Below are 27,987 nucleotides of genomic sequence, written 5' to 3'. Positions count from 1 at the left end.
TCAGTCCCAATGTATTTACTTTTTTTTAGAAGAAGCCATTTTAATCAGGTTTTCTTGAGTCAAAGAAAGAGCAGTTACTAAAAACCCTAGAAAAATAATAAAAACACAACACACATACACACAGGTCAGAAATGAGAAGTTAGGAGTCCAAATAAAAGTGAAAAAATATATACGAATCAGTCTTTGGCTTGTCTGTGAGGTGTAGCATGAGGGGTGAAGCGTTCCGGCCATTAAGTTGGGTCATTCCAGTAGAGCTGACTTTGGCTAGTCAGTTTGCTGGTTTGCTGGTTTGGAGACACTTGGTTCTGCAGGTTGGCTGAAGAAGTTGTCTTATTTCTTTTTTGATTGTGGCTTCTGCTGAGCCTTGCCTCCAGCAATAGAGAGAGAGAGAGAGAGAGAGAAAGAGACTTTGCCTGCAACTGCAGGGGTGACTAGTTGGTCGTCTTGTTGCTATCACACACACAGCACACCTGCACACCAGCACACACTGCATTGCTCTGCAGCTAGCTTTTTAACTTGTTTTTCCCTGTGTATTCCCGTTAGGGAAAAAAATACGCCTTGCACCCAGAGTCTGTTTTCTTTCATCTCCAACCATCTTATACATTCTGAGATATGAATCAACAGGAGATGGGTTTTAGGGTGACTGCTGAGATGTGGTAATCAGTCTTTTCTCCACAACCATAGGAGATTAAAGTTCAGTCTTTTGCATCTTTCCTATCTCCCTTTCAAGTGTCTCTGCTTGAAGAAGGCCATGACACCTTTTCAGGTGCGATATTCCATGTTCTCTCAGGACAGATCTATCAGTATAATCCACATAGGAATTTTCCAGAAAGTGGTCACATTACATCATCAGCATCTTTAGCACAGCGTCGTTGCTTGCATTTCTTTAAAAACACGTCTTCCTTAAAAAGTTCAATACGTACATAAGTAATTCATGGTGGCAATCGGCTTTTTAATGACAATGCCAAGATGGAAAGAGAAAGAAGCAAAAGAAGTGAGATGAGGCAAAATTTTTTCACTCAGGGGGTCTCATGAGCCTTTAGAATTCTCTTCCTGAAAAGGTGGAGGAAGCAGAGTCTTTAAATATTTTTAAGGCAGAGGTGGATAGATTCTTGGTAAACAAGGGGGTGATAGGTTATTGGCAGTAGGTAGGATACAGATTTTAGATGTAGAATTTTGCCGTCGGCGAGCAGGGGTAGGGGCCCGCTCGCCGACATGTAAAATGACACGGGATGGCGTTGGGCGGAACCCCTGACGTGATCCCACTCCATTTAAATTTTCAGGAAGGCAGGGGCGCAGCAAAATCAGCTGTGGGCCTGCCGAGCAGTCAGTGGTCAATAGGGGCCATTGACAGGATAATTTAACCAATTAAAGGACCTACCCATCCAACCTTAAGGTTGGCAGGCCAGGAGCCCCGGCGGCAAATAGAGAAAACATGAAACCTCATCCAGCGGCGGGATAAGGTTTCATGCAGGGTTTTAAAAATTGTAATTAAGTTGTTCTGTAAATTATTAACAAGTCCCAACTCATGTGACATTGTCACATGAGGGGACATGTAAGGGATTTTTCTTTTCTCTATTTTTAATAGTTTTAAAAGTGTAAGCGATCTCCCTGAGGCAGCACTTAGCCTCAGGGAGATGTGCACTCTTTCATGTGCATGCATGAAAGAGCGCACTCTCACTTTTGGGGAATCCCTCCACACCCCCCCCCCCCTCCCCCGCCCGCACAGGAAGCGCATAGCGCTTCCTGCCGGACTTCACACTGGGCGGGCCTTAATTGGCCCGCCCACGTAAAATGACCCAATCCCGCTCTCTCTCCGATGTGAACTAAAATGTTCGCAAACTTGGTGTCATATTTGACTCCGAGATGCACTTCTGATCACATATATCCGCCCTATTATGAGACTGCCTATTTCCACTTCCACAACATTGCTTGACTCCCCCCAGTTTCAGCTCATCTGCTGCTGCAACCCTCACTCATGTCTTTGTTCCCTCTAGAATTGGCTATTCTAATGCAGTAAACTTCAGGCCATCCAAAACTCTGCTGCCCAAGCCCTAATGCACACCAAGTCCAATTGACCAATCACCCCTGAGCACACTGATCTACATTGCCTCCAGGCTGATCAATGTCTCAATCTTATCCTTGATTTCAACCCCTTCCATGGCCTCACCCCTCCCAATCTCTGTAATCTTCTCCATCTTTGCACATCTCTGAGCTCTTCTAATTCTGGTCCCTTGAGCAACTTTGATATTAATTGCTGCACCATTGGTAGTCGTACCTTCAGCTCTCAAGGCAATAAGCTCTGGAAATTTCTCCCTAAACATCTCTTCCTCCTACCTCTCTTTACTCCTTTAAAATGCCCCTTCAAATCTTCCAGTTTGACCAATCTTTTGAACAACTGGCCTAACTTCTTATTTGGCTTGGTGTCAAATTTTGTTTGATAATGTTCCCATGAATCCCATGATGATTTTACTACATCGAAGGTGCTACACGAATACAAGTTGTTGTTGCTGCTTTCGCCGGGATGAAGATGCAACAGAAGGATTAAAAAATAGTTATTCCTACTTAATTTTCTGTGTTACTTTAGAGTCTACATTCTTGTGACATTTTTGGGATAATTCTATCTGATACCATCTGCGTCACGGGCAATGCAGCTGCAGTTTTGAGATGCAAATGATCTATTCCTGCAGATGTAGTACAGGAACTAAAGATAGTTAAAATACAATGAGTCAACCATTTATTGGTTATTACCATTAATTAATCGACACAAAAATACTTTCTTGCCATTACATCAGCTTGCATTTACACATCATCAATCATTGGTACACTAAAATACTTTGTAGTGGTTATAATGTTACTATGGTTTAGAGTCTGTCTTTTCAGTTACACTACTAGACAATATAGCATTGAGATTAATCAACAAACCACTTCAAATGTTTGAAATCATAAATCTAGGTTATGCAAACTATTTGCTTTAGATTTTTCTCTGTTTCTTTTCACTTCTATCTATGAATTCTCCAGGTTAATATTGTTCTTCAAAATAGTGCTTGGCAGATAGAGCTCATATAATTTAGTATCTCACTGCACAGTTGTTGAGGAAGCCTTTGCTTTGTGAAGTATTTTATTGTTTAGTCCTGCTGTAGAATGCACATGTCTTCCATAAAGGCAGAACCTGTACCCATATAGTACCTTATCATATCCTCAAAAAGTTTCACAACCAAATTAATTATATTTCACACTTTTTACATGGGCTTACATGACAGCCAAATCACGCACATAAAGAACCCCAAAACAGCAAATGGAATAAATATTTCTTTATGATGGTGTTCTGCTCTCAGGTGGCAGAAGCATAGTATACCTAATCTACCAGAATTGTGACACAGAATAAAATAAAATACAGGTGGTGAGGCCTATTCCCCCTCCTCTCTGCCTGCTGTGGGGGCATGGAAGACAGGCCTCAGGAGCCCAGCAAATGCCCCTACCTGTGAGATGTGAGTTCCTGAGGTTTCCCATGTCAGGATTTCAACGGTAACAGGGGGCAAGGCTGAGTCTATCCCTACCAAAACACCATGACTGGGAGGAGAACCCTGAACGGAAATTCTCACCAAAATATCTCTGTGCTGGAAATAGCCGCAAAAACTGGTACATAAAAATGAGATTCAATAAAATTGTGCTTTTCCCAATTTCTTCTTGAATGTCTGAATTTTACCCAGTTTTGACGATTTCACAATCCCTGATGCAGCGATGCTTTGCAGAATACTGACACAAACACAGAGCCAGACAGACTAACTGCACAACAAAAATAAAAATACCTGGAAAAACTCAGCAGGTCTGGCAGCATCTGCGGAGAGGAACACAGTTAACGTTTCGAGTCCGTATGACTCTTCAACAGAACTAAGTAAAAATAGAAAGGGGATGAAATATAAGCTGGTTTAAGGGGCGGGCGGTGGGGGGGGTGGGTACAGGTTGAGCTGGATAGAGGGCCAGTGATAGGTGGAGATTGCCAAAAGATGTCATAGACAAAAGGACAAAGAGGTGTTGAAGGTGGTGATATTATCTAAGGAATGTGCTAACTAAGGGTAGAAAGCAGGACGAGCAAGGTACAGATAGCCCTAGTGGGGGTGGGGTGAAAGGAAGTGATCGAAATAGGCTAAAAGGTAGAGATAAATCAATGGATGGAAATACATTTAAAAATAATGGAAATAGGTGGGAAAAGATAAATCTATATAAACTATTGGAAAAAAAAGTGGGGGATCGGAAAGGGGGTGGGGATGGAGGAGAGAGTTCATGGTCTAAAATTGTTGAACTCAATATTCAGTCCGGAAGGCTGTAAAGTGCCTATTCGGAAGATGAGGTGCTGTTCCTCCAGTTTGCGTTGAGCCTCACTGGAACAATGTAGCAGGCCAAGGATGGGCATGTGGGCATGAGAGCAGAGTGGAGTGTTGAAATGGCAAGCGACAGGGAGGTCTGGGTCATGCTTGTGGACAGACTGAAGGTATTCTGCAAAGTGGTCACCCAGTCTGCGTTTGGTCTCTCCAATGTAGAGGAAACCGCATTGGGAGCAGCGAATGCAGTAGACTAAATTGAGGGAAGTGCAAGTGAAATGCTGCTTCACTTGAAAGGAGTGTTTGGGCCCTTGGACGGTGAGGAGAGGGGAAGTAAAGGGGCAGGTGTTGCACCTTCTGCGGTTGCATGGGAAGGTGCTGTGGGAGGGGGTTGAGGTGTAGGGGGCGATGGAGGAGTGGCCAGGGTGTCCCGGAGGGAGCGATCCCTACAGAATGCCGCCAGGGGGGGTGAAGGGAAGATGTGTTTGGTTGTGGCATCATGCTGGAGTTGGCGGAAATGGCGGAGGATGATCCTTTGAATGCGGAGGCTGGTGGGGTGATAAGTGAGGGCAAGGGGGACCCTATCATGGTTCTGGGAGGGAGAGGAAGGTGTGAGGGTGGATGCGCAGGAGATGGGCCGGACACGGTTGAGGTCAACCACTGTGGGTGGAAAACCTCGGTTAAGGAAGAAGGAAGACATGTCAGAGGAACCGTTTTTGAAATTGGCATCATCAGAACAGATGCGACGGAAGCGAAGGAACTGAGAGAATGGGATGGAGTCCTTACAGGAAGCGGGGTGTGAGGAGCTGTAGTCGAGGTAGGCTTGTAATGAATATTGGTGGACAGTCTATCACCAGAAATTGAGACAGAGAGGTCAAGGAAGGGAAGGGAAGTGTCAGAGATGGACCATGTGAAAATGATGGAGGGGTGGAAATTGGAAGCAAAATTAATAATTTTTTCCAGGTCCAGACGAGAACATGAAGCAGCACCGAAGCAATCATTGATGTACCGGAGAAAGAGTTGTGGGAGGAGGTCGGAGTAGGACTGGAACAAGGAATGTTCCACATGCCCCATAAAGAGACAGGCATAACTGGGGCCCATGCGGGGACCCACAGCCACACCTTTTATTTGGAGGAAGTGAGAGGAGTTTAAGGAGGAATTGTTCAGTGTGAGAACAAGTTCAGCCAGATAGAGGAGAGTAGTGGTGGATGGGGATTGTTCGGGCCTCTGTTCGAGGAAGAAGCGGAGAGCCATCAGACCATCCCGGTGGGGGATGGAGGTGTAGAGGGATTGGACGTCCATGGTAAAGAGGAGGCGGTTGGGGCCAGGGAACTGGAAATTGTTGATATGATGTAGGGTGTCAGAGGAATCACGGATGTAGGTGGGAAGGGAGTGGACAAGGGGAGAGAGAATGGAGTCAAGATAGCGAGAAATGAGTTCCGTGGGGCAGGAACAGGCTGACACGATCACTCTGCTGGGACAGCCCTGTTTGTGGATTTTGGGTAGGAGGTAGAAGCGGGCTGTCCGTGGTTGGGAGACTATGAGGTTGGAAGCTGTGGAAGGAAGATCTCCAGAGGAGATGAGGTCAGTAACAGTCCTGGAAACAATGGCTTGATGTTCAGTGGTGGGGTCATGGTCTAGGGGGAGGGAGGAGGAAGTGTCTGAGAGTTGACGCTCAGCCTCTGCTCCGAGGTTTTCCACCCACGGTGCTTGACGGGGCCCTCACCCGTGTCCGGCCTATCTCCTGCCCATCCGCCCTCATACCTTCGTCTCCCTCCCAGAACCATGATAGGGTCCCCCTTGTCCTCACTTATCACCCCACCAGCATCCGAGTTCAAAGGATCATCCTCCGCCATTTCTGCCAACTCCAGCATGATGCCACAACCAAACACATCTTCCCTTCACCCCCCCTGGTGGCATTCCACAGGGATCGTTCCCTCTGGGACACCCCAGTCCACTCCTCCATCACCCCCTACACCTCAACCCCCTCCCACAGCACCTTCCCATGCAACCACAGAAGGTGCAACACCTGCCCCTTTACTTCCCCTCTCCTCACCGTCCAAGGGCCCAAACACTCCTTTCAAGTGAAGCAGCATTTCACTTGCACTTTCCTCAATTTAGTCTACTGCATTCGTTGCTCCCAATGCGGTTTCCTCTACATTAGAGAGACCAAATGCAGACTGGGTGACCGCTTTGCAGAACACCTTCGGTCTGTCCGCAAGCATGACCTAGACCTCCCTGTCGCTTGCCATTTCAACATTCCACCCTGCTCTCATGCCCACATGTCCTTCCTTGGCCTGCTGCATTGTTCCAGTGAAGCTCAACGTAAACTGGAGGAACAGCACCTCATCTTCTGAATAGGCACTTTGCAGCCTTCCGGACTGAATATTGAGTTCAACAATTTGAGATTATGAAATCTCTCCTCCATCCCCACCCCCTTTCCGATCCCCCCCTTTTTTTTCCAATAATTTATATAGATTTTTCCTTTCCCACCTATTTCCATTATTTTTAAATGTATTTCCATCCATTGTTTTATCTCTATCTTTTAGCCTATTTCGATCCCTTCCCTTCACCCCACCCCACCCCACCCCAACTAGGTCTATCTGTACCTTGCTTGTCCTGCTTTCTACCCTTAATTAGCACATTCCTTAGATAATATCACTGCCTTCAACACCTCTTTGTCATTTTGTCTATGACATCTTTTGGCTATCTCCACCTATCACTGGCCCTCTATCCAGCTCTACCTGTCCCACCTCTCCCTTAATCCAGTTTATATTTCATCTCTTTTCTATTTTTACTTAGTTCTGTTGAAGAGTCATACAGACTCGAAACGTTTACTGTGTTCCTCTCCGCAGATGCTGCCAGACCTGCTGAGTTTTTCCAGGTATTTTTATTTTTGTTTTGGCTTTCTAGCATCCGCATTTTAGACTAATGCACAATGTGGCTGCTGCCTTATAACTGGTGCTTCAAGTGTTCTTACTATAATGTAGATTGTGATTGAGTGGCTGCAACATATCCACAGAATCAGAGTGTGAAGATAGGTTTTATTTAATTTTGAAAGTTAGATAAAAAGTACCCAGAGGCTGATTAGTAGTTTGACAGAAGAATTTGTTTGTGTTTTAGAATAAAATTAGACCCCTGGTAAGCTATTAGTGATGGCTATGCAGCATTTTTTAACAAACAGCACATTCATCCAATCCCTACTTGTGAAGTAGGATAATGCAGGTTACTGACTTGCATTGTTGTAGATGTGTATTCACTCAAAAGCACAGTGTCATTTATAATAGTTGGAAGAGTTGAGTTCAGATCTGGTTTTCACTAGCCAACTCCAAACAAGAATAGACCAAAATGTTGAGAGAACATTCACAGTTATAAGTAGAGATGAACATTTGACTTAATTAGGATTTTGGACTTTGATAATCCAAGTGAACATTCTAAGCACCTCCAACAAACAAAACTACTTAATGTATAAGCAAACAAAGTTTGAGGAGTCTTTCCATATTACCAAAGAATTTGGTACATTATCCCTTCTCCCTCCATTTTCACCACCTCACTACCCCGACCTTCCCACCAACTCACACACTATTGACAATTGATGAATCTTGCCTTAAAACTCCAGTGAATTACTAGAGAGCTCTGGCATATTCTATCCCCACAAGGCTTAGAGCTAATTTGAATATAGGAGCCCCACCTGCAAAATGAGCAAAAATAAAAGATGCAATAGGCAATTACCCCTTTCCCAGTCGGGGTGATGCAGGTAACATGCAAACTTCATGCTACCTGCTCATTAACATGAGTGTGCAGCCAACACGAAACATGCTGCTGACTGGCTGCACACTCAGCAGGGGCTGAGGTGTGTGTGTGGCTATTGTAACATACAACTAGCCTGCGCCTCCTAAAGGCAGCCCACCCCTCTTAAAGGGGAGGTGCACTCAGGCTACAGTTGTTGATGAAGCAATCTCAGAAGGTCTTTGGTGAAAGGAAGAAGACTGCCAATGGAGAAACAGGCCATAGAGGGGGGGGAGGGGGGGGTGGAGGTGGGGCTCCCAGTTTCTCAGATGCATTCTAGAGGCCTTAGTGATGGAGGTGGAGTGAAGAAAGGTTATGTTTCCACAGGGCTCACAAGGCCACCATGGCATACCCGCAAAAGGAATGTCCAGGGAGGTAAATTCTAAGTGCCTGGCCCCAAGGATTGGTTGCAGTGTCTGATGTAGTTCAATGACCTCAGACGAGTGAACAAGGTCAGTGAAATGCATATTCCAAGGACATCTCCTGCCCATCTCACCGCCAACCTCTCACACTGCTTGATGCACCATAATTTGTCCATCAGTAATCAAGATTCAGGTCTAACATTCAACTTCTCCTTCTCACCCTCACACACTTGACAATGTTCCCTGCCTGACACACATCTCTCCAGCTTCATAGATGCCCGGCTATTCAGCTTTGGCAGGCACATCACCCAAATATATTCTAACACAATCACTGCCATTCAAACCTTGCTGTTGCAGGGCAAGGGCATAACCACCAGTAGAAGGTGAGAAATGCTTGGGGATGAGGCACACTTGTGCCCCCTGAGCCCACTGGAGGAGACAGTGCTCTCCATTATGGGGCAGCAGTGACTGAGACCATTGCACCTGGCATTGCTGAGAAAATTCAGTATGCTCCTGCTTTATGTCCCTTCTCAAATCTCACTTCCCTGTCATCCGACTATCTGCCATGAAGTGTGTACAGATGGTGTGCCTGTGGATCTTGTGCTTTCCACCCAACCCTAACTTCTGTCATCCCCAACACTCCTCTCCCACATTTTGTGCTGCCTTGTATTTCAGGATTTTGCGATGAGGACACTGTGATGGTCCGTCACAGAGGGATGGTAAGGTGAAGGATTGTGAAGCAAATGCTAATATAAGGTTGAAATTTCAGAGGAACGGGAGTCTGACCTAAATCAATCTGAACTGGACATAAAAAATGGCCAATTATACCATGCAGACAAATTGTAGACTGGAGATTGGCAATGGTTTTGAAGTTTTGCAAGAAAATTTTGTGGGGCTTTGGTGGTACAATGTAGCTCATAGTATTCTGCAAGGATGTCTGGTGGTATCCTTGTTGGAGAAGCATCAACCATTGGGTATCCCCAGGGGGGTTCTCCCAATCATGTGTTGAAATTCATTTTTGCAGCCATCTGGGGGCTCTCTCAACCTTCTGCCGAAGTTATGGCATCCGATCAGGAGAAGACGCATAGCACATTCCTGGCATTGAGGACTTATGCAGTCAGGAGCAATGTTAAAAAAAAAAGTTCTCATCCATGGTCAATATCCTCAACACAAAGAGTTGGTCAAACTGAGATAGGAATGATTTGACTTTAAATAGAGAGGCTTTGGCAATTTCACCAGTTCTTTGCAGTGGAAGACATATTGCAGTAAGGCTGAGCATCTAGAAGATCCAGCATTCAAAGGGTTATCGGAGGAGATAGGCTTGTTTTCAGGATGTTGATCTGCATAGGCTTAAAAGCAGGGAGAGCAGCTGGGAAGGTTATTCCTGCATAACTAACTTTATTTCTTGTTTACAAAGTAGCCTTTTAGTGTTGGACAGTTTACATAGTTGCCCTTTTGGATTTTATTTTCCTAACTTTGAACATTGTGACAAGAAATGTGTTTATCAGAGTGAATATGACAAGTACCATATCCTGCCAAAAATGTTGTCATGCTGAAGTTTAAAAACTCCAGAAGTGTAGACTATCAATAATTATGAAATATTTAACCACTTGAGTACCAAATTCTCTTGACGATCCCGAATACAGGAGTAGATTTTTTACAAGTTGGGGTACATAGGGGACAGTAAATTGTGCAGAATGTACTGTTCTCCCGCACAAACACCTGATTTCTGCTCCTGCCGTGTAACGTTCTCCTTCAGGAGTCATGTATTCATAAAGCCTAGTCCATAATGTGAATATCAATTAATGATACAAACATTCCAAAAGGAAAAGCACAGGAAGCATCGACATTTCAGCTGGAAAATGCATGCCGGATCCTTCAAACAGTGCCATGGGATCTTTAATGCCCACCAGAACTATCTGAAGAGCAGTTTATTTCAGTCCTGTCTTGTGCAAGTTGGGCATTAGTCATAGATAGTATAACTGTGTTCATACAAAGGGGTGCATGTGCATAAGTCGTGCTATTTATAAATTTTGATGGTGGTTTCCATTGATGCGGCAGGTCAGCAATTATTGGTCATCTCTAAGTTTCCCTGAGAAGGTGTTGAGCCTTCTTTCAGAAGCACTGCAGTCTGTGTGGTGGAGGTGACAACTGAGACCTTGCTAGGTCACCTCAATTGGCAGTTAAGAGTTGCGTGGAACTATGGTGCACAGTTAGGCAGATTTTCCAGGAGTTTAGTGAATCAGTTAGGTTTTTACAATGACCAATCATCTCCATGGTCACTTTTACTGCTACCAGACTTTTTATTTCTAATTCCTTTAAAAACTGAATACAGATTCTCAGGCTGTTATAGTGAGATTTAAACTCACATTGGCCAGGATTTTCTGGCCCCGCCCTGGGCTAGCCAAAAGTCCACTGACTTTTGGCAGACTGGATGATCCTACTAGCAGGCGGGGCTAGAAAATCCCACCCATTGTCAGGGTTGGGAGCAGAAGGCAAAGTAATATAAAGTTAATTATATTTTTGCTTTTTTTTATTCATACATAGATCGGGATGATCTTTACTCCCAATCATTGTGATTTTTTTTTTTGCCCTGGCATCGTTGGGTTTTCCAATGGACTCCTCCTATTTGATGTATTTGAATTAAGAGGACAACTTACAGAAGGGTGGCACAAATCGAGCTACAGAAGCTTTGTGCCCACTCGCTGATACCCACACACCTACATCTGCAGAAGTGAACACACTTCACTTATAAGGGATAATTATTGCTGCTGGAATCTCCTGTTTCCAACAGTTTGACTAAGGTAAGTAACTGCAAAGCACACCAATCACAATATCACAATTCAGCGATACTGCATAAAAGAAGGCACGCCAAGATAATTAAGAGCCAGTGTTGTCTGACTTTCTGCAGCTGCCAAGATCTCATCAACTATTCTCTGCAGGCCTTGGCAACCTAGTAGACAATGACTGTGAAGAATCGTCTTTTCAGACTCTTAGTTAGCAGAAAGGCAGCTGTTCTGCTATGCCATCTGCTGCAAGGACAGCATATGTCTGGCATAGTCACGAACAGTAATGGTCAGCTGTGACCCGAAATTTGGCTTCAGCTTCTTGTAGACATGTTGGCAATGCTGACTAATGGAATAGTGTCATGGAGTGGCACTGAGGACACTGAATCTTGGCAGCACCTCATAGATCACAAACTTAATTTCAGCAACCATCAGCCAGTTCAGGTGCTGGTCTGCTGCATCACTTGCCTGTAGATGCATGTCTCCAGCTTAGATTTCTTTCCTTAAAATTTACCTTTTATTTTAAAGGCCTGCCTCTTTATCGTTAGCACAGGCTAATAATGAGTTGAGATGTCTTTCAAATATTTTTCAACTTATTATCAAGCTTTCCTCTAATTGTTCCCACCCACTTAAATATCACATGCCATTTTCTGCACTCACATTTAGTGAGACGTCAATGTTCATCTGACTATGATAATGAGCTGACCCAGGAGAATTGCATTAAAACAGTACTCATCCATTTGAGCCTGCCTGAAACCCGCCTATAAACATTTGGATTTACATTTACACTGAAAACAGAAACAGTTCGAGCCATGAGACCACTTGCCGCCCTCCGTCCTGAGAATGTCAATTTTCCCAAGCACAACAATCAAAAAACGATGATGGAGATAGGCACAGTGTCATTCTTCCAATGCTAATGAGGCACCAATGGCATTTGTAGCTTCCTGTCTCATGTTTTTGGAGGGTTGCTTAATTGGCATCCTAGTACGCCACTAGGGGACGCCCGCAGAAGCAGTGTTGTGGTCTACATGGTAATCAGGACTTTCTAGCTGCTGGTCACCACCAACAGCCAGATTACCCCAATGTTGGATGCCTGTCTCTTTACATAAAGTTCTTTCTCCTTCTTCTCATGCCAGTAAATGATTCCCATGCTATATTAATAGTCTGGGACAGGAAGTCATGTTGGTCCTGAGCCTGGACCAGAGTAGCATATTTTAGATGCTTTGATATTGTCCAGTGTTTGGGCTGGTGGATGCACACTTCAATTCATGTGCAGTTTAGCCCCAAATAACTTTGGAACCTATGATACTTATGATAACTAATTTTCTGTGTAACATACCATTCTCTTTGTACATCTGGGCGGTATTTTTGACTGAAATAAAGATCTCTGAGGTACTCAACATCCCCCTATGGATCATCTTGAGTAAAGAAGATTAATGCACTATTTTATGTAGCAGTGAGAGCTAGATGCATCCCTGATAATGATATTCTGCTGATATTCTTCAGGAATTCAGATAGGGAGTCTAAAGGACGTTGGAATGTTGGAGATCTCAAAGGCAAGAAGGGGCAATATGTAAAGGAGCACTACTCACAGGCACCAAAGAGGATTGAAGACTTGAGAACCATTTGAACATCAAATTAGTGACTTACATAGAATTTACAGCATAGAAACAGGCTATTCAAACTTAGACACTGGCTTATGCGAATGTTGAAGATCCATATGAGCCTCCTTCCACCCTATCAGCATATCCTTCTATTCGTTTCTTCTTTGTGTGTTTACTTATCTTCCCCATAAATGATAGATTCTCCCATCACTTCAACAGATGAGTGTTCAGCAGGTATAAAAAAGATGAATTTACGGTCTTGGTTGATGTCGTTTCATGTGTGACATTGAGGCCAAGCCTCGATTTGCAAAACCGATTGCAAATACAAATGCCGAAATCACTTGGTGACAGAGCCTTCCCATTTGGTTCTGTCCAAGGTTGTTTTTTCCCATGTTATGGGATCCAGCTTGCAGCCCTGAGGTTGGCTTTCAGGTTGCCTTTATACCTAAGTGCAGGACATCCTGTGCTGCAGGTGCCTGTGCTCAGTTGGCTGTAGATTACTGTCTTTGGTATGAGGCAATCCTCCATGTGAACCACACGACCAACCCAGAGAAGCTGAACTCTGATGAGCGTGAGCTCAATGCCAGGTATGCAGCACTTTGCAAGAATTTCATGTTGGGGATTTTGTCCTGCCATCTATGTTGCAAATAGATCTCAGACAGCAAAAATGGAATCTTCTAGTTGTTTTAAGTGATGCCGGTAGGTTGTCCAATTCTTGCACCCACTGCCTGTTAGATTTTTATCATTGATCTGAGACAAACTCTATGCTCTTTCCAAAGAGTGAGCCTACCAAACACTGAGCTTGCTTTTGCCAGGTGATGGCTGATTTTGTCATCCAATGTAGTGTTATTGGAGAGGATACTCCCAAGATTGCACACCTTCTGTACTGAACAGAGTGTGTTGCTGGTAGTGACTGTGGGTCTTGGTGTACATGGCCAGGGGTGGGTTGACAGAAGATTTCTGCCTTCTTCAGGCTTATTGTCAGGTCAAAGTGTTCTGAGGCTCAGACAAAGCGATCAACAAGCAGATGAATGTCCTCCTATGAGAGCACAGTCATTTGCGACCAAGGGTTCTCTCAGTAGCTGTTCAGTAACCTTCTTGCAAGTCTCGAGTCTTTGCAAGTTGAAGAGGTTGCTGTCTGTCCTGAATTGAATGTGCATCCCTGTGTCAAGATCTTTGAGTGAGTACTGGAGCATGGCTCAGAAATATATGGCAAACAGAGCTGGAACCAATACAAAGCCTTGCTTGTTGCCGTTGGTGACAGAAAAGGCATCCAATGAAATACCACTTTGCATCATTGATGCCACTGTGACCTGAGCAAATGACATGATCATCTTTTCATATCAGCCATGTTTGTACAGAAATTCCACAGGCCTTCCCAGTTTACTGTATCAAAAGCCTTGGTCAAGTCAATGAACACCATTGTTATGAAGATGTGCTTATATCAAACATTCATTTTTAATCCATCAGCTGGAAACATAAAACTGGATTTTTAAAAGAAAAACTTTGTTAAAATAGAGACTTTAATTCACAGCAAGATGGCAGATGCTGATTTCTATTACTATATATTCCACATTCCAATATTATGGAGAGGAGACAGCAGGTCTGTGAAATCCATCACAGGCAATGATAACCCCTGGGGTTTGTGAACGACCTTCCTTCTTGCCCTATCGACAAAACATATACAGTATTCAACAGCTGAAGATGAACCATTCAAAGGTTAACTGCTTGGTGATAAAACCTTGATTTTTAAGATAGCTCTCTAGGTGAGCTAATCAAGTTATAAGTGGAATATACAATTATGTTTGAATTTCTGGCAGTTGGACAGAGATCACATGACCAGCCCAAGTCTTTTGTGTAGCTTAACCACATGGGTTTCCGGGCAGAACTGGGCTAGCAGTTTGCCTATGTGGAGCTCCTGCTCTCCCTTTCTCTCCACCCAACTATGTTTGAACCCTCTCTACCAATTTGACTTTAATTCCATTCTGCAATAGACAGAGATTTTAAAGAAAGAACTCAAGTCCACAGCTGTGCCTCCAGGAGAACAGCCAACTCCAGCATTCACATCTTTAAATTGGAAGCATCAAGAACATCGAATTCAACCTGAAGACAGTAGAGACTCCAAGCTATGAACTGTGAACTTCTTTTATTTCTTACTGACTCTAATTTGGCTAATCTATCCTCCCCTACTCTGTGGCCTGTATTTGTGTGTGTAGACTTTGATTGTGTGTGTGTGTGTTTGTGTGCGTGTGTACATGCATGTGAGGAAGTTGGAGCGTATTTGGTTATTTTATCCAGATCGGTTCACACATAATAAAACTAACCTTTTTTGTGAAACTCAAGAAACATATCCAATTAATTCTTTTATGATCACAGTGTGTACCCAGGTAGGTACTCACTGGATTGTTAAATGTAACCTTATTTAAATAGAAAAACCTATTTTGGTCAAACAAGGAGAGGCAAAAGAGGGGAACCATTGACCCCTCCTCACCTGGTCATAATACCATACAGAGGTCCTTATTCTGGGACTTAAGTTTAAGGGACTTTTCTTGAATTTGACTTGCTGCAAAGATGATGTCCATTGTTGCCCATCCTGCATGGAAGCCACACTATGATTCTGGGTACACAGGGTAAATGAGATGAGTGACAATCTGATTAAGAATAGTGCTTGCGAGAATTTTTCCTGCTGTGAAAGAAGTGATATTCCACAGTGATTGTTACAGTTGGTCTTGCTCCCCCTGTGTTTTGAGAGGTGAATTATGGAGGCATCCTAGTAGCCTTGGGGGATGGGCCCTGGTTCCAGATTAGGCAAAAGAGACCAGTGAGTTTGCTAATCACGTGAGTCCCTCCATACTTGAATACTTTAGGTGGGATGCCGTCAGCTCCTGACGACTTGCCCTTGGAAAGCTGCTTTTTGGCCTTTGTGACTTCTGTTTGAGAAGGATCGAGAGCAAATTCTTCCAGAGTGCGGTATTGTGGAAGTGACTCAATTGCATATCATGAATCGTTGGTTTAGGAGATTGCTGAAGTGCTCTGGCCAAAAAGAGAGAATCTCAGCCTATATTTTAGAGGCTGATTTTTTTTTTTCCTTTACCCTTTCATGGTATTGCTGGCAAGACCAGCATTTATTGGCCATCCCTAATTGCCTTTGAACTGAATGGTTTGCCCAGCCATTTCAGAGGGCAGCTAATAGTCAACTACATTGCTGTGGGTCTGGAGTCACATGTAAGATAGCAGTGAAACACCTGGGTATTTTTATGGCAATTTCATGGTTACTATTAAGGTGAGCTGCATTTTCCTTGTTTTATGAACTGAATTTAAATTCCTCCAGCTACCATGGCAGGTTTGAACCCACAACCCCAGAATGTTAGCCTGGGTCCCTGGATTATTAGTCATCAATATTACCACTATGCCACCATTTCCCCTGTTGCATTTGCTGAAAGCATGGGTACAACACCATTGGTTTTGGGGCCATAGACTGATCACAGTCCTTCATGTAGAGCCTTCATGTCATTTTTATCAGCTGTCACTTGAAGCTTATCATTAGCTTCCCCATAAATGCATCCATATTAATCGCTTCAACCACTCCTTGTGGTAGAAATGTCCTCATTCTAAACACCCCGTGATTAAATAAGTTTCACCTCAAATCCTTATTGGATTTGTGAGTGACTTTGTTATATTTATGATCCCTAGTTCTGGATTTCCCCATTAAAACAACAGAAGCTCAAATCAGAGAAACAGATGCAGACAAATTTGTGAGGTGCAAATTGGAGGTGCAAGTGCATGGAGCAGGAAGGATCAAAAGCATGGAGCAAGCAGCAAAGGCAAAACAATAATGAGCCAATATGCTGTCTGTTATTTTTTCCAGTAAATTAAATGCCCGAGATCAAACACTGCTTTGCATTCCATTGCCACTTAACCATGCACATCATAGTACCTAAGGGCACTGCAACAAGAAGCTGGACTAAAACTGGAATTTAATTAATTTGATAAAATTAAAAATAATCAACAATTTCCACTCATTATTAACTTGTTCAGGTAAAATGGCAAAATCGATTGTTAACAATGGAGCCATACATGGAATGGCTCATAAGGGAATGTTTTTCAGAAAATGCTTGACTTCTGGAACAGCACACGCACCGTTTGATCCTGCCCGTACCTGGTTTTACTGTCACCTTAAATCTTGCAACCAATTATACCATGCACAAATTATTTAATAATTTCATATATGCTGTTTCAAATGCTGAATCTTAGAAGATATATTTAACAAATAAAACATCTGTTCTTTTGAAATATGCTTTGAACATATTTATGCTGCCTGAGTTTCTGACATTAAGGGAACAAGAGGTTAAAATTGTAGTACCTTTTTTAAATTGGATAAAAATTCACCTTCAAAAAATGAAGTGAAGTCAGTTAATCAAAAGGTAACAATAACACCAACACAATGTAACTAAATTTTCCAAAAATGGTCATGCTATGTCATTTGACATTGCCATGATTGGTGCTAATGAACTAATTTACCATAGTTATATATTGTTGAGCTTCATTTATTATTAGTAATTTGACCTTCATTTTAAAGTAAACGGCTCTACAAGGATTATTTAACCCCTATATATATTTTTTTGCAATATACAGCTTTAATAACTGCTTATAAAGAAATGTTCCCAAGCATTTCACAAATAGGTGGAAGGAAAATACTGAGCTAAGAAATGGGAGATCAGAAAGGCTTGCCAAAAGCTTGGGCAAGGAGAAGGATTTTAAGTAAGATGTGAAAGTTGGAGAGGTTTAGTGAGGGAATTTCAAAGAGTTGGACCAAGGCAACTAAGGTCTCAGCCACAAATGGTGGAATAAATAGAGGAGTCATGGGCGGGGGAGGGTGGGAATTTAGGACTGGAAAAATAAGATAAGGGAGGGAGGGGAGTTTGTGATGAGAATCAAAGATGCTGACATATTTGAGCTTCAGATTTGCGTTGTTCTGACTCAAAGTATAATCAAAGATTAATTGCTAGAAAACTAGAAAACAAAACTATATACCTGCCACTAAGATTTGATTGACAATATATGATGATGAAGGATATTTAACCTAAGCTGCACATCGTGTAGTTATATCCTTTATAAAGACGCCATACATGTAACTTTGCAGACTTTGTTCCTTCTTCATGTTTATGGCATCATTTTGCATGCTACAATAATTTCTATGCTATGGGCTAGATGTTCCTTCAGAAATTACAATGAGGCTAACTGTTCACCATTATTAAAATATAAATCAGACAGCAACTCTCTACAACCACACATGTGCAGTTAGATGTCAAAATCTAGACATTTTGTCTGAGTTTCCCTCATGCCCCAGAAGCTGCGCATGAATGGTAACTCGTCGAGAGGAATGAAATACACAGAATGGCGTTAAGTTGTTGTATTAGTGTGATTTAAACTCCACAGTAAAAGTTAAAGCTTTTCCATTCTAGTGTTAAGTAAATTTTTAATGCTGTGGAAAGTTTTAATTGCAGCCAAACAACATCTCTGGCACTAAAAATTAACTTCTAAAAACGTGGAGCCGTATTTCTTGACATTTTAATTACTGTTGGAGATATTTTTTTAAATTGTCATTTTTTTTACTTGTCTTTTTATCTCTCTCTCTCTCTTAATCCTTTCTTTCATTATTTTCTTTGCTTCACTTACTGCACCTGCACGGTGGGTGTACCTACACCACATGGACTGCAGCAGTCCAAGAAGGTGGCTCACCTCCACCTTCACAAGGGCAATTAGGGATGGACAATAAATGCTGGCCTAGCCAGCGATGCCCACATCCTGAGAATGAATAATAATTTTAAAATTGCATCGAATTCAACATTATAGCTGGTATTTCCTAGTTCAAGCACTGCGTTGCTCGTGAACAATTCTTCAATCTGATTGGTTTAAGGAGACACATCGTTGCTTAACCTGTGTACAAAGGTCACAGAACCCCTGTAGAGTGTGCTGCGCTGTTTTTACCCTCTAATTCATAGTAAGTTCCTACAGAAAATCCTATAGAAAATCTATGGGCCAGTGCAAGTACAATGAACGACGGGGCTGCTGAAAGCAAAGTCTTACCCTGTGGGCGGAATTTTCCATAAATGAGACTAAGTGCGGTGGCGGGTGGTTTTGGCAGCGCCCACCCCGCTGCCCGGAATGGTGGGAACTTGCACCCGAATTCTGCGCTTGGAGCCAAATTAATTATGCAAAGGCGCGTATCAGTCTGAATCGCTTGGAGTTGACTCATGCGGCTGCCGTCAGCTGGCGGGTTCGAAGTTCCGGGCGCCATATTTAAAGGCCAGTCCAACACACAATCTCACTCTCTCCGGCCCACCGGAGATGTCTGGCTGCCAGAAGAAGAAGGCCGAGAGCCTCAAGAAGAAGGCAGCACCCAGCTCCACCCACCAGGCCCTCCAGACCTTGATCAGAGGGGTGCAGGTGCAAAGGCACATGCTCTATCCCTGGGAGGCCATCGTGGAGCAGGTCAGCTGGCAACCATGCCCGAAATGCCATCCAGTGCAGGAAGAGGATGAATGATCTCATCCACTTCACTAGGGTACGTCACCCTTCAACACCCTCCAATATCAAAATCTCATCATGGCATCGTGCACTCAAATGGCTGCTCTCTTCAGGGATCTCACACAACCATTGGCGGGGGACACGTATCAACATTGGTTCTCTCACCGAGACTTTCACATCACCACCATGCCATCTATCATATTGCCCACACTCCATCCTCTGGCCCTTCTGGGGAGGGCTCACCAAACACAGGGGACAAGCATCTCACCCAACTTCTGCTCCATCCCTTCTCATCACATGCCTTTCTTTCTTTTTCATACAGGCCAACCTGGCGCACAACAGGCATGAGAGAGCGCAGTCTGGGGGAGGGACAGCTGACAGGGATCGGTCTTGTCTGGAAGGGGAGATCAGCCTCTCCCACAAACCAAGCACGGATCACAGGTCCATCACTTCATCAAATCCTGAAATTCACAGTGAGTCACATGCAGTCTTATCCAGCTCATGTTCATTAACTGAAACCCTATTTCCTATTTTCTAGGCACCAGCAGGTCGAGGTGCCCAAGCCAGTTCAGCACCAGTGTGAACCCCCGGACCTCATGCAAAGAGGAAGCTCCGGAAGAACCGTCATGACACTCACACGCACCGTTCAGCATCTCAGAGACACACACGTCGGTGGAGCACAGACATAGATTAGGCTTAGCCTCACTTTCTGGGAAACACCTCAGTGACACATCCCCGCAGCAGTCGGAGGCAGGGACAGCCCAGGTCTCCAGCACTTGGAGGGTTGCTGGAGGCTAGCCACCCACTCAGTCAGAATCAAATGATGAGCCTCGGGAAGCTGCCGCCAAATCAATGCTGGAGATGTAACAACAGGCGGCGGGCGGAACATCAGGCAGAGGTTAGACAGTCACTCAGCAGACTAGACCGAACGATGGAAGAGTCTGTCCGCGCTCTGTCTGATGTTGTGGCTCCGACATGCGAGTGCCTCGAGGTCACCATGGGAAAGCTGGCGACCACCTTGGAGATCTTGGCCCAGCAGATCTTGCTGGATTTGTGCTCAGCCCTGCACTCCATGGCCACACACCCTGGTGGGCACAATCAGGATGTAGGCAACATGGCGACAAGGCACCTTGACCTCCCTCCTGGTGCACCATCTCCTGCAGAAGTCAGGGCAGGGCCCTCAGGCGCCAACAGGGAGGATGAGCATCAGCCAGACACCCCAAGGCCTCCTCTCAGGGCACTCCAAGGGTGTGCAGCCGCTCACAGCCCCCTGTGCCTGTGACCCCATCTACCCCAGCTTCTCAGGCCGTCAAGAGTGCTTCTACCCCTGAGCAGGTGGCCCTTATCAGGCCGATGCCCTCCAGGCCTCAGGCCAGCAGAGGATGCCCGCCAAGGTCACCACAGACATCAGGGTGTAGCAGTCAGCAGGCTGTCTCTAACTCTGCTGCAGATGTTGGGGCTGCACCCAGGCGTAGCGGTAGAGTTATAAAAGTTAAGAAAAATTTATGTCACTGCATCACGGGTGTGCTGGACATGTAAAGAAATTGCACTTTTGTTAATATATTTAATGGTTATGTGAATGTTGTTGTCAACTGAAGGCGCTGTGACTTTGTACTTTGGGATCGTCTTATTTTGAGGTTTAGCCTTCCTCCCACTCAGTGATAGTGTCCCACTGTGAGATTCACATTCCTATGATGTCAACTTCAGTTGAACTAGTCTCCGCACCCTTGTGTGATGTCAGGGAGATGTGTTTAAATCTTTATTGAAGTGTGTGATGTAAGCGTTTCTAACCCTTCTTCCTCAAGGAACACCATTATGTGAGGGCAGCTCATCAGCATTGATAATCTAGTGGCATTTGTGTCTCCTCAGTGGTAAAGGCAGAAGAAAAGACATGCATGGGAGGTGGAGTCACTAGGCATGTCCACATCTCAGTCACAGCAGTGTTCGCATCATTAGATAGCGCTGAAGGCTTCAAGTCTTCTCTCACATCGATCTTGTTCCTAAGTGGCTCTCAGTTCCCAGAGTGAGCTCACTCACAGGGCCCCACGGACGAAAGCAAAGATCATGGCCTGGGAATTCATGATGTCAGAACACGCAAGTGTGAATGTGGGGGACTGGTTCTTGCTGCAAGTGGGTGGAAATCCCCTGCGTTGAAAGAAAATAGCATTGAGGGCTAGGAGAGATGTAGTCATATTCCCTCACTTAACTTTACTCTACCTGCAGCCTGTCAGCAATTATCGTATCATGGGCACGTCTCCCATGTCTTCCTTCCTCCATGGTGTGATTGCGCTCATACTGACCCTCAGCAGCCTCCTGAGGTTCCTGGACCTCTGGATCTTCATGCTCCAATGAGCTCTCATCTTCCTCCAGTTCATCCTCTGGCAGGGGTTCACCTCTTTGCATAGCCAGGTTGTGAAGGGCAGAGCACACTGCGATGATGCGGGAAACCCTGTTGGGAATGTATTGTAGTGAGCCACCTAAGTTGTCCAAGCAGCTGAAGTGCATCTTCAGAAGCCCTATGGTTTGCTCTATAAGGGAGCATGTGGAGCTGTGAGGAGCATTGTAGCTCTCCTTGGAATGACTCTGAGGGCGACGCACCAGTGTCACCAGTCAGCATTTCAGTGAGAGTCCCTTATCCACAATGTTATGAAGTGCCAGGTGATGTATGCCAGGCAGACTAAACCCTCAAGGGAAACTTGGCCATGCTATCACAACAGTTTTGCAATTTGTATTTATTATGAGAAGATTTGTGCACTGAATTTAGAAGTAATGAGTTTGCTATCACCTTTAGAGATTTTAAAAATTAAGCTTAAACATTTATTAACAAAAGGAAAGATTTCAAGCACAATACATAAGATTACAATTACTTAACACTATAGCAAACCCCAAAATTCCTAATTAAACTGACTCCCAGCTACACACCTCCTTTAGGGCAACAGTCCGAAATAGATTTTAAATTTAGAGAGGCAATCCAGCAAGTTTACCATAGTACCCACTCGACAGTGGAATTCCAAAGGTGTTTCTCCAACTTTGGTTACTGGACACAGCAGACTTCTGCCAAAGTGGCTGGAGGCCATTTTCCCCCGAGGCTGTTTTACACAGTCCTTTTAGATCTCACGTGCCCCCCCATCCTCCCGCCAGTGCAGCCTTCCATATTTTATATATGTTTCTCTCTATTTAATCTGTAAATTCCATTGTTCTATATGTCTTTGGAAATTTACTTTTCCCATAATATAAAAGTCTTTCACATTGCCAATATGGTCAGTACCTTTGGGAAAAATAAACATAATGCTTGGCCTTGCTTATCTTGTTAGTTGTAAACATCCTATTACCCCTTTGAAACCCAAACAACCCCTTCACTTATCTAAAAATGTAAATTTCCTTCACACCCTACATGCTGCCCTCATCCATGTTTACTCACTAGCATTTCAAATGCCTTCTACACCTAACTTTTATCGATAATTTCAACCTTGCAGTCTGTCTGATTCCAATTCAATAAAATCACACAGACAGAACCATACACACTTATATCATAAACCTACTTTACAATAAGCCACAATAATATTATGAAAAACATGATAGTTTCATGACACCATGCAGCCATCCCTGCAGACGTAATGGCCCCTTTAAAATCTCAGGCACCTGGGAATGTCTCAGGATGTAGGAGTCATGGCAACTCCCAGGGTACCGTGCACAAACATGCAGTTTGTGATTCTGGTGATCATGCACCAGTTGTACATTGATGGGATGATAGCCCTTGCAGTTTATAAACATTAGGGCCAGCTACCATGGAGCCCACATAGCCACATGTGTGCAGTCTATTGCACCCTGCACTCTTGGGAAGCCTGAGATGGTGACAAAGCCGATGAATCTCTCAGCCTGGCTATCTTCGTCCAGAGCAAACCTGACATAATGATGGGCCTTCCTGTAAAGAGCACCTGTGACCTCCTCTATGCATTGGTGTGTTGTGGACTGAGAGATGCCGCACAGGTCACCTGTTGATCCTTGGAAAGAACTAGAGGCTAAGAAATTAAGTGCAGTGGTTACCTTCAAAGCCACTGGCAGGGAATACCCTCAACTCCACGTGGCATCAGGTCTTCATGAAGAATGTGGCATATGTGATATACCAGAGCTCGGGACAAGCACAGATATGCATGACATTGCCTTTCACTCATTTGTAAATAGGAGTCTCTTCTACGATAAAACCTAGGCCTGGCGAGTCGCCCCGGTTATCTGGGTCTCTCCTCCTGATCCTGCCAGTAATCCAGAGACCCAGGTTGATGCTCTGGAGACATGGGTTCAATCATGGCAGATGGTGAAATTTAAATTCAAATTAATAAATCTGGAATATAAAACTAGCCTTACTAATGGTGACCATGGCAGTTGATTATTGTAAAAATCTATCTGGTTCGCTAATGTCTTATAGGGAAGGAAATCTGCCATCCTTACCTGGTCTAGCCTATATGTGACTCCAGACCCACAGCAATGAGGGTGACTCTTGACTGCCCTCTGAAATGGTTTAGTAAGCCATTCATTTCAAGGGCAATTAGGGATGGACAACAAATGCTGGCCTTGCCAGGAATGCCCATATTCCCCATCCCATGAAATAATTAAGAAAAAAAAATCCAATTTGTAACCATCTACCAATTGGAACACCATAGCACTAATTCCTGAGTCAAAACATGGCGATACATATCACATATGTACATATGGTGAACCCAATGGTCCCAGCATTGATCCCTGCAGGACAATGTTTCCTGCCTTGTTCCAGTCTGAGAAACTTCTTGTAGATCCTGTTTTATAGCCATACTAACATATATTCTGCTACCTGGTCCCGATTCAACATGTCCGATTTTTGTCATATACCTCTTATGTGGTACTTTATCAAAAACGTTCTGAAACTCCATGTGTACCACAACTCCTGAATTAATCTTGCTTATGCTTTATGTGACTTTTTCAAAAAATTCAATAGGATTGGTTAAACATGACCTTTCTTTAGAAATCTATGTTTACTTTTTTATATGCACTACCTCTTGATGTTTTGTTATCTGATCTTTTAGCAGAGATTCTAGCATCTTTCCTAAGCCTGACGTTAAGGTGACTGGTCTCCAGATCCCTGGGTTAGTCTATCTCCCCTTTTGAAGATAGGAATTACATTTGCCGTTTGACAGTTCTCTGGCACTATTCCTTCTTCTGTTGAATTTTTATACAGGGCTAATAGTGCCCCTTTGTTTTTTCCTCCTTAGTTTAGTTTAAGCATCTGTAGGCTAAATCCATCTGGACCCAGGGTCTTGTTCTCCTTAAGTTTGCTAATTTGGCCATCACCACCCCCTGGGTAAAAAGGCTTTTCCTCACATCCCCCCTAAACCTCCCGCCCCTCACCTTGAACTTGTGTCCCCTCATGACTGACCCTTCAAGTAAGGGGAACAGTTGCTCCCTATCCACCCTGTCCATGCCCCTCATAATCATGTACACCTCGATCAGGTCACCCCTCAGTCTTCTCTGCTCCAACGAGATCAGCCCAAGTCCATCCAACCTCTCTTCATAACTCCCTTTCTTTCTATTTTAACTATTGTAATATCCCTCCTGACCTTTTCTACTGTTGCCATTTCCTCATTGGCAACCCCTTCAATGAAAACTGAGGTAAAGCACCCGTTCAGCATGACATTTCAGTATCATCTCTTGTGAGTTTAGTTTGCTCATCACTTTCACTACCTTAATTTTCCTTTTATTACCTATATACCTATACCATACTTAATTATTTATTTTTTATATTCTTGGATATTTTCATGTCATATATCCTCTTTGCCTTCTCAGCTGCCTTGTTAACCTCTTTCCTAAGCTTATCGCATTCCTCTACCTTCCTTCCTTTTATTGCTTAGGTACTCTGTGAATGTGTTTTCCTTCTGATTCAATTTTATCCTCACATCTTTGTTGATTCATGCCATCTTATTCTTGGTTATTTTATTCTGATTTTTAGTGGAACATATTTCTCCAGAACTCAACTGACCTCTTTAAATTTGCTCACAGTTATTCTGCTTCTTTGACAATATTTTTCCCCATTGACTTTAGCTCCGCTCTCATTCCTTCAGATTTGTTGTTTTTTGAATGTTACTTTGCTCTTTGTACCAACTATATCTCTCAATCATTATCCAAAACCTTATTATGTTGTGAACACTGATGTCTAGATACTCTCCAGTGCTTACTTCTTTTATATTTTGTTTTACCCTTCTTGGGTCAGAATTAAGACTTGTACATACTGTGAAAACTCCATCCCCTTTCCCTCACCCTGCCAGTTTATTAGCAGTAGATGAAACCCCCTAATATTATGGCATTTCTTTTTATTTATTTCATACACCTGCCTATATATTTCTCCCTCCACTTCCTTTCCATTATCTGCTGTTCCGTAGAATACACCTAATATTGTGATCCCTCCTTTCCTATCATTTATGTCAATCAAAAACGATACATTCTGTTTCTATTTCTTAATAATTATATATTTTCTTGCTACTGTCATTATATTGTTTCTGCGGATGTCTGTTTTGATCATGTCTTCATAATGAATCAACAATGTAAGATATGTGATGTTGCTATAAGCTTTAATTTGCTGGGTGGCCAAATGGTAAAGTGATCTGATTAGCTGCCTCCTATCATTTAAAGAGATATAATTCAGTCAAGTGGAACAGGGTGGGGACTGTTGCTGGCAGTGTTCTATGTTGACTTGGAAAATCTTTGGGTTAGGATCTAATTTTGGACTGTAGGTATTGCTCGAGTTCCAGATTTGAAGTTAAATTTAACCAATTTTCCACTGTAAGGACTCTCTGAAGCAGGGCTGAAAACCTGCATCTTCTGACTCAGAGGCAGGAATGCTGTCATTAAGCCAAGGGTGCACTGCAATGGGCTAGTGATCGGACTGTTTATATACAAATACATTACTCCATAAGGTAATAAAATAATTAATTCACAGCTGTGATTCCTCATGTGATGTGCTTCCACTTTCTGCCAGGCCATATTGAAGATGGACCGGGTCAAGGAGAAAGGCCTTTGCCAGAGTGAAGGAGGAGGGAGAAAAACAACAAAAATTGGAGAACACATCAAGCTGTGCATTTCTTGCACACTCTCCAGAAGGCAAATTATCAGCAGCATAATTAGCATCGCTTTCAAATGCTACCAGTCAGCACAGTGAGAAAAGTATGCATGAAGTGCTGGTTGAAAGTCACGGAACCAGACAAAGAAACTTGACGTTGAAGAGATGAAAAATAGCCTTCAGGAGATTTGAGATTTTTTTTTAACATGTGAACTAATCAGGGTTAAAAGAGAAAATAATATCAATCTTTCTTTGTAGGAATTTTAGCAGAGATATATGCAGCCACAAAGGTCAGCACTGTTTATTTTTCAGACTCCAGTCTGCACAATGTCAAAAAGCTTGTCCATTCTAAGGGATATACAGTGACTGGAATTCTTAAAACCCATGGAATAAAGCTTTCCAAATTTGAAAAATTTTCCCACCAATGAAGTGGATTCCATTGCAGTACACTAGAACACTATTTATGGAATTATTTTCAGAAATATTATTTGCAGTTGAGATTTAAGGCTGTGTTTAGTTTCAACATATCAGTAGAGTTAATTCCCAATTAATGCAAACAAGAAACAGAAAGAAAAGAGGACAATGAACTGTTTCTAACTTAACTGCATTGCAATAAAATTGTAACAGTTTGGAGTCCATTGTATCAGCACATAATAATTTCTCTCTTGTTACCAGCTACAATATATAAACACCAGAAACCAGCATTCAACACGGTCAGACTTCACGTTGCCTTAACAAAGACTTCTTTCCAGGAGCTCCAAAAAAGTAAAAGTGTTCCCAATTCAAGATAAGACAAACTTTAGTATTAGCAGGTACCTGCTCACCACAAACAGATTAGCAGGCCCATGTGTAATTGAGATCAGTCCAATTTTGGTGGAGCACCAAACTACTAATACAACTTTGTTTTTAACTGATATGGAGCAACTAACACTGCCGCAATTCACTACTCTTCTAAGTGAAGAACTATTGAAATAAGATATTTCAGCAGATTGCAATGAATGAATCCAACAAGAGGAATCAAGCTTTTAGATGACTGGAAGATCAACTCTCTCCACACCTACTTTCCAAGTCCTTGCATCAAACAGATTTGTCCTGTACTTGTCTAAAGATTCTTTTGAAGTTTTTGGAAGCTTTTAATTCCTTTCCCTGAGGAGTTTAAAAGTTATTCAATAGCACATTAAATAAGTATTAATATTATTATCACATCAAATATTAATATCATTGATCATTACTTAAACAAGCCAAACAGAAAGACCCGGTGTTGTGAGAATATTCCAGATCTTTATGGACAGTTGTTAGAAGAACATAGGGGCCTATTTTCTGACAGTGAGTAATTATGTTAACAGTGCCGGGTTGGAAATATCATTCACAACATGAAAGCACACTTTGAAGTGACACACTTTGTTGTGGGCTTGACTCAACAGTAAATGTTTACTTCTAGTGAACAGAAAACATCTTTCAGCTCATTATTTGAAGCAAAGATGAACAAATTAAACTGGCCCC

The 27,987-nt window shown here is 43.2% G+C and overlaps 1 long non-coding RNA gene across 1 annotated transcript in view; it reads left to right on the top strand.

Moving 5' to 3' along the window:
* Positions 1-27,117, top strand: part of LOC144686305 (uncharacterized) — a 117,361-nt gene extending 90,244 nt beyond the window's left edge. The window contains exon 2 of the long non-coding RNA XR_013577895.1: positions 26,404-27,117. This is a non-coding gene — a long non-coding RNA (uncharacterized LOC144686305). The remainder of the gene's footprint in view (positions 1-26,403) is intronic.
* The last annotated feature ends 870 nt before the right edge of the window (positions 27,118-27,987 follow it).

The sequence above is a fragment of the Cetorhinus maximus genome, chromosome 11 (assembly GCF_964194155.1).
Source record: "Cetorhinus maximus chromosome 11, sCetMax3.hap1.1, whole genome shotgun sequence".
Lineage (NCBI taxonomy): Eukaryota > Metazoa > Chordata > Chondrichthyes > Lamniformes > Cetorhinidae > Cetorhinus > Cetorhinus maximus.
This window is presented reverse-complemented; position numbering and strand designations above follow the sequence as displayed.